General features: G+C 55.6%; 1 long non-coding RNA gene across 1 annotated transcript; it reads left to right on the top strand.

Annotated features, from left to right (window-relative positions):
* The first annotated feature begins 600 nt into the window (after positions 1 to 600).
* On the top strand, positions 601 to 6,577 carry LOC142015088 (uncharacterized). The gene is made up of 3 exons (XR_012646097.1): positions 601 to 624; positions 972 to 1,098; positions 6,493 to 6,577. It is a non-coding gene; the product is annotated as an uncharacterized LOC142015088 (long non-coding RNA).
* Positions 6,578 to 7,716: the final 1,139 nt, after the last annotated feature.

Here is a 7,716-nt window from a genome sequence, read left to right as displayed (position 1 = left end):
CCACCCAGACCCCCGCACACCCCAGGGGCCCTCCAAAGACACTGGTGAGTCGTCCCAGGAGATGAGCCAGGCCCCAAAGTGCTGAGCCCCCTCCTGGACAGAGGCCGAGATCCAGGACCTCCTCTCCCTCTGGGATGATGAGGAGGTCCTCCAACAAACAGGGGTCCATCACTGCAATGCAGTCGCCTTTGAGTGGCTGGCAAAGGGGCTGCTTGGCCGTGGCCACCCCACCCGCACACCGCACCAGGTCCAGTCGAAGGTCAAAGAACTGCAGCAGGGGTATTGCAGGGCCCAGGACGCAGCCGGGCGGTCGGGGGCAGCCCCCACAAGCTGCCCCTACTACAAAGAGCTCCACAGCCTCCTGGGGCCGAAGGAGGCTGGACCCCCCCACCATCTTCCTCGACACGTCCGTCGGTGACACCGATCCAGAGATGGCGACCGAGGGCGAGGAGCACCTGGGATCATCAGCCAGCACTAGACGACCGTGGACAGCACGGCAACTCGACCCCACCAGCAATGACAAGGGCTCAAGCAAGGGGGCCCTCATCATCGACCTCCCATCTGGGCCATCCAGCCAGTCCCTGTCCGACCATAACTCTCCTGCCTTCCCGGAGGGATCCATAGGTACGTGGAGTGCACACCGGCCTCCCTGGTGCCCAGGGAGGGAGTGTCAGGTCCCACTCGGGGTGGCCACAGGGATCCCACATGGCCACCAGTCCAGGTGCAGGTAGACCCTGGACAGCTATGCTCCCCGGGCTCTCAGGGGGATGATGCACGGCACTCAGCACCACATAGATGGGACAGCACCAGGGGCTGCCCAGACTTGGTGGGAGCGGGGAACAGCGTGTGGGGGGCGCGTTCCCAGTACCCCTGTAGGGCACCCAGGGACATGTACCCTGTGGGGGGGTCAGGACACAGGGACCTGCACCTGGGACTAATGGCCCATTTCCCCGCCCCTTCTGTCTCTGCAGCTCCTGCAGCCAGTGGCCAGACCAGCCCCACCACAGAGGGCGAGGGGGAGCGGCCTGCATCTTGAGCAGGGACCATGCAGGGTCACTGCCGGGCCATCCGCCGGCACCACCAGGCAGAGACAAGGAGGTGGGGAACATTGCAGCTCTGTGGGACCTTACTGGTGTGATGCAGGAGTAGCTTGCCATGGAGCAGCAGGCCTGGGACCAGGTCGCGGCTAACATGGACGCCCTGACACGGGCCGTCGTGGACCACCTAGACCCAGCTGCCACCCCATCGCAAGCCACTCCCGCACCCGCCCCCACCTCCCCGCCCCCACCCCACCATCCCTCATCCCCCATCACCCAGCTGCCCGCCCACCTCCCCTGTCCCCCAGTCAGCCTCCCCACCCCCGACTTTGACCACCTCCGCAATCCACCAGTCAGCCTCCCCACCCCCAACACCTCCTGCTCCCGCCCACCCCGCCCCCTGCAGCAAACCCCCGCCACGAGCCCGACCTCTCTGCCCTTGTCCCAACTCACCTGCCCCCGTCTGCCCTTATGCAGCTGGCCCATATGTTGATGGCCAGGGCTGGCCAGGGTGAGACCATTCTCCCTGCCCCCCACACCTCCCATGCTGACTCCAGGGAGCCCACAGGGGCCGCTCCCCAGCAGCGCCCCTACCTCCCCGTGCCACCTGCCCAGCCCAGCCATGATGGACCACCCGAACCCAGGGGGGAAGGGGCGGATGTGGGTGACGGGGATCCCGTCCCTCGACTCCCATAAATGAATAGGGCCTTCCGCCCTGACCTTTGCCCTCCCAGGGCCTGGAGGGTGACCATGTGGGGCCAGCAATGCCCCTGTATATATTTTTCCCCAGCCTCCCTTTCTGTGATACCTCCTGTATATAGTTCCCCGCAGCCCCCTTTCTGTGATACCCCTCCCTGTACATAGGCGGCAAAGCAGTAGTAGCAGTTAGGAAAAGTGTTTATTTCATGGTTCCATCTGGGTCCCCTATGCATGTGTGGTGGTGGTGGCGGTGGTGGTGGTGGTGGTGTGTGTGTGTGTGTGTGTGTGTGTGTGCGTCGGGGTGGGGTGTGTGCGCATGGGGGTGGGGTGGTTACTGTGATCCCCACTCAAAGGCCTGGCACAGGACCTCCCATACCCACACCCTGTTCCACTGGGCCTGGTGGCATAGGGCTGCTCATACCAGCGCTCTGCCTCAACGGCCCACCTGTGCACAAATGGCTCATACTTTGGCTCCACAAGGTTGTGCAGGGCACAGCAGGCCTCAACCACTGCCGGAACACCGGGGAGGCCCACCTCCTTGTGGGCTGATTGGCCTTGTGAGGAGGCATCTGAAGCGCCCTTTCAAGCAGCCAAAAGCCCGCTCCACTGTGTTGCAGGCCCAGTTCAGCCGGTCATTAAAAACGTCCTGGCTGGGCTGTGTGTGTCCTGTGTATGGCCTCATGAGCCAGGCTTACAGGGGGTAGACCGCATCCGCCATGATGCAGGGTGGCATTATGGTGTCCCCAGTGGGCAGCTCCCACTGGGGGATGAACATCCTCTCGGCCACGTGGCAGCCCAGCCCCGAGTTCCAGAACACCCTGGCATCATGGGCATGGCTGGACCAGCCCACACAGACGTCCTGGAACTGACCGTTGGCATTGATATGTGCCTGCAGGACCACAGAGTGGTAGCCCTTACAGTTTATGAAAGCCCCACCGCTGTGCTCTGGGTTCCGGATGCCGATGTGTGTGCTGTCCAGGGCCCTGAAGCAGTTTGGGAAGCCCAACTCTTCGAAGCCCCGGATGGCATTGTCCAGGTCTCTGACATGCACCAGCTGCCGCAGGAGGACCCTGTTGATGGCTCGGATGACCTGCAGGGAGCGGGAGGAGGATGCGCTCATGAGCATGGGGTGGGGTGTAGTGTGCCCAACCATCCCTGTCCCCTGCAGGGCAAGCCTCCCGGGAGCCCCTGTCCCCGTCCCTGTCCCGTCCCCAGTGGGGGGCTGCCCTGTGGTCCTTGATGGTGCCCCATGCTGGAGTGGGGCCCATCCCCTGGCCCCTGCATGCGCATGGCTTACCTCATTAAGGACAGCCCCAGTGGTGGCCCTGTCCACCCTGAACTAATGGCTGGTGGATCAGTGACTGTCTGGAGTGGCCAGTTTCCACAGGGCGATGGCCACCCTTTTCTGGAGCGTGAGCACTGGCCTCATGCAGGTGTCCTGGTGCTGGAGGGCTGGGGCGAGCCAGTGGCACAGCTCTAGGAACGTTCCCTTAGTCATCTGGAAGTTCTCTAGCCACCGGTCATCACCCCAGTCCTCCAGCATCAGCTGGTCCCACCAGTTGCTACTTGTGGGGAAGCTCCACAGTCGGTAGATGCCCCGGGGGACTGGCTGGGGATGTCATGCCCTCAGGATGACTTCCAGGAGGGTGGCTAGTCAGCTGGCGGCCCGTAGCTGCTGCTGCACGGTGGCCAGAACCACAGCCAGTGCGCTGGCCACAGCCGTGATGGGGATGGGGGGGTGCTCGGGTTCCATGGGGCCCTGGGGTGCCTCCTCCGATCTCCTCAGTGTGCGAGCCTGGGGACAGTGGCTGGCCCTCGACGTGTGCAGGTTGACATATGGGATGGGGGGCCCTTTAAGAAGATGGCAGGCTGCAGTCCCAGAAGGGCTCATCCGCCATGTGACCCTGCCCGCGGGACTTCCTGAGCCTGTACTTTTGAAAGAGCGCCCTGCATAGTGTGGATGCTCATTTTCAAAATTGCACTCCAGGACTTTCTAAAGAGTGGATCGCACCTTCAGTCTCTGTTTGTCTGTGTGGATGCTCCCTTTCGAAAGGGAGCGGTAGTGTAGATGCAGCCAGTTGGAATTTCAAGGTGTTATCTTGATATTAAAATGTGACTGTCTTCACAGCTAATTCTTTTATCTCGATTTATTGAGCTGTAATACCGATTACAAAGTATCCATATTATGGAATGGTCATAGCGTCAAATTTGAATATAAAATCTCGAATCAAGGCTAGTGTGGAAGCACCATGTCCTTAATTAGAAGAATTTGTTAGCTTTCAGAAGTGTCCTGTATGCATCCCACAAAGCTACATGGTGACTCTTTAACTATGGCTGCTTTGTTATGTGCTGCTTTACATCCAGGTGTTCAGGAAGAAGGTGACAGGCAGCCCATGAAGTTTTGATTGAATTAGAATTAGAATTGGAATTCAGCAGCCCAGCCCTAAAAATATAAAGAGCGCCCATTATGAAAAAATTCCTTTGCCCATTGCATCACACTGCTTTGGTAACCATTGCACCCCATCGGTAGTAATTGCTTTGGTAGCCCTTTACTGCAATCATGAGCACTCAAGGTAGTGATATGCCTACCACTTCTCAGGCTTGCAAGAGAGCACCAGCTTGAACCCACCAAGAGATTCTGGATCTTATAGCGATTTGGGAAGCCCAGTTGGTGGTGAAGAGACTTTGGGTGGCCAAGAGAAATATGGCAATCTATGAGCAGATGACTGTGCAAGGTTACGCCTGGGATGTTATGCAATCCTGGGTGAAGGTGAAAGAAGTCAGGCAGGCCTATCAAAAAGTCTGGGAAGCCAACCAGCTTTTGGGGTGGCTCCATGGACCTGCCAATTTTATTAACAACCGCACATGCTTATGGGGAGTGACTGTACCACAGAGTCTGCCCTGAATTACGACACTTGTGGAGACCCTGGTATGGAGTTTGGGGTGAGCCCAGGGGAGCTGGGTGGCCCTGAGGAAGAGGGCAGTGGAGAGGAGGAAGAAGGCAATGATCAGGGGAGAGAGGAAATTGTGCCAGACAGCCCAGAGTACTTCATCATAGACCTGGAACCCATCCCCTCCATGCCAGTCCCCAAGCCCCCTGGAGCAAGTGCTTCAGATGAGTATTTATTCTGCATGCTAGAAGTGGGGGTATGTGTGTATATAGCTATAGGGCTGTGTATGGGTACAGGTTTGCTAGCTATAGTTCTGTGCCCCGCAGAACAGTGTGTTAATGTTTCTTGGCATGGAACGCTTCTCCTTTTTGGAGAGCTCCTTGAAGATCTCATCCAGGCATCCTCGTATTTTTTTTTCACAAAGTTCTTGGGCAGGCTTGACTTGTGGCTTCCATGGTAGCACACCTTGCCTTGCCAGGCAACCAGATAGCAATCTGGTGTCATGGCACCACACAGCATTTTAGCAAATTGTCCAGGCTTTTGTTCACACAGCAGGAGTATCTGTTCTTTATCCATATTTGTTAGTTTTAGGAGGGTGATGTCTTCTTTGGCAACCTGCAGAAGCCCGGGAATTTGCATCTGTTTTTTTTTTTAATGTGCTTCCTGTCCCTTTACATTTGCATCAGCCAGAGGGTACTTCCCCACCCCTTCCCCGCCCCCAATGAAGTTTGCAGGCTCAGTGGAGCTTTTCTGTCACCATGTCCCTTTCCCTCAGCATTTCTTTTGATTTTTCAGGACTCCCTGGCATCACGCAGCTGCCATGCTCTGCGAGGCGTTTCCCATCCCATGTCCCTTTCCAAGCAGCATTTGTTTTCGGTTTTCAGGAATTCTCCATGCCCCGCAGCTACAGGGTTCTGCTGGGCTTTTCCTCTCCTATGTTCCTTCACATCCAGCCTTTCTTTCCATTATTTTTTTTTCTGTACATTACTTTTATTGTATAGCGACCCCCCCCCCATGCAGCCATCCATGTGGCTGTAATTGAACCCTTCCCCACCATCCCCTACCCATGGCTCGGTCATTGTGGAACATTGCTCCAGGAATGGCCAAAACCCCTTTTTTTTTCCCTGCCACATGACACCCCCAGGACACCTGGCCAGGACACCTGGTGGCTTCCCCTGCTTTTCAACCCTCTCCTTCTCCCAAAAAGTGGACAATTGCTTATAGCTTACCATGTCCACAAAGTAATGTGCTGGATAAGTGATAGAAAGAGATGTATTGTGAAATGCATGCTTACTGTCCCATTCTTAATAACACATGCATGTCCTTGAAAAGTAAACTTTCACTGATATTAGACAAAGGCCATGTCTACACTAGCCCCAAACTTCGAAATGGCCACGCAAATGGCCATTTCGAAGTTTACTAATGAAGCACTGAAATGCATATTCAGCACTTCATTAGCATGCGGGTGGCCGCGGCACTTCGAAATTGACGCGCCTCGCCGCCGTGCGTCTCGTCCCAACAGGGCTCGTTTTCGAAAGGACCCCGCCTACTTCGAAGTCCCATTATTCCCATGAGCTGATGGGAATAAGGGGACTTCAAAGTAGGCGGGGTCCTTTCGAAAACGAGCCCTGTCGGGACAAGACGCGCGGCGGCGAGGCATGTCAATTTCAAAGCGCCGCGGCCGCCCGCATGCTAATGAAGCGCTGAATATGCATTTCAGCGCTTCATTAGTAAACTTCGAAATGGCCATTTGCGTGGCCATTTCGAAGTTTGGGGCTAGTGTAGACATAGCCAAAGAGACCCATTCATTGCACTTCAAAGCACATTATGTGAATTGTATCTTAATTTTGACCTTCATTTTTCAGAGCCAATGCCCAGCATATCAGAGAAGAACCATAAATGAAAAAAATGCAAACAAGATCCTCTCCTATGGAAAAGACTGAGGCAAAGTACACCAAGCTTACAAGGCGTGCTTCTCCGTGGCGTCATAGTACAGCTGAGTGATGTCAGAGTCAAGCAGAGTTTAACCAGAGAGTACTTGATTTCCAGCAGCAGCAAGTGGCAAAGCAGAGTGAGGCCATTGCAAAGCTCATAATGGCAGTTACAGAGCAAATGGGGGTTCTGTGCTTCCTGCTGCAGCTGCAAAGGGACTCTCAGCCCAGCAGTGCAGCAGCCAATACCTGCTGGCTGGAAATCCCTGAGGAGAGGTTGCCCACCCATTGTCATCATAGTCCCTGAATGTAGGCACCCTGCCGCTCCAGCCCCAAAGAACACTGAGAAAGGCTATTCAAGCATGCTTGAGAAGGCTACTTTTCCGATCCACTTAAACCTCTCCTCCCCACAAAATTAAATCATTCCTTTGAGCTCGGTGTGATTTTGTGGCATGCAGGAGTTGGGGCCAGGGAACACAAATCAAACTGGGCGGGTTGGGGGAAGGCTGAAGGAACAGCTGCCTGCTGATACTCCCTGGTCCGTGGCAGATGAACGGATGAGGGAACAGAGGGGGTTGAGGGAGGTCTGAATGCACAGCTGCCCACTGATACTCCCTGGACCACGGCAGAAGTGCAGCTGAAGGAACTGGCTGGGTTAGGGGAGTGCTGAAAGCACAGCTGCTCACTGATACTCCCTAGTCTACAGCAGATGCATGGCTGAGAGTACTGGGTGGGTTGGCGGGGGGGCTGAAGGCACAACTGGCCACTGACACTATCTGGTCTGTAGCAGACGCACAGCCAAGGGAACTGGATGGGATGGGGGAGAGCTGAAGGCACAGCTGGCTACTGATACTCCCTGATCTGCAGCAGATACATAGCTGAAGGACCAGGTGAGTTGGTGGAAGTGGCTGAGGGCACAGCTGCTCACAACGTGCATTCTACTTACTGCAGCTTAACTCTCTCCCGCCAAGTAGAAGCATTCATTCGTGAAGACACAGTATTATTTATTGGTATTATATCAGAGAAATACAGGGGTAGCATGTGCATTACAGATAATTCATGAAGCTATTATTTAAAGTATCCCTTATTGCTGCTGCCTCAGTGTGTCTACTGGTGGATGGTTGTGTAGGTGGCTGTGAGTAGGCCCTGCCTATGGAC

Source organism: Carettochelys insculpta, chromosome 6 (assembly GCF_033958435.1).
Source record: "Carettochelys insculpta isolate YL-2023 chromosome 6, ASM3395843v1, whole genome shotgun sequence".
Classification (NCBI taxonomy): domain Eukaryota; kingdom Metazoa; phylum Chordata; order Testudines; family Carettochelyidae; genus Carettochelys; species Carettochelys insculpta.
The sequence above is the reverse complement of the archived record's forward strand: the minus strand, read 5'-3'. Positions and strand labels throughout refer to the sequence as shown.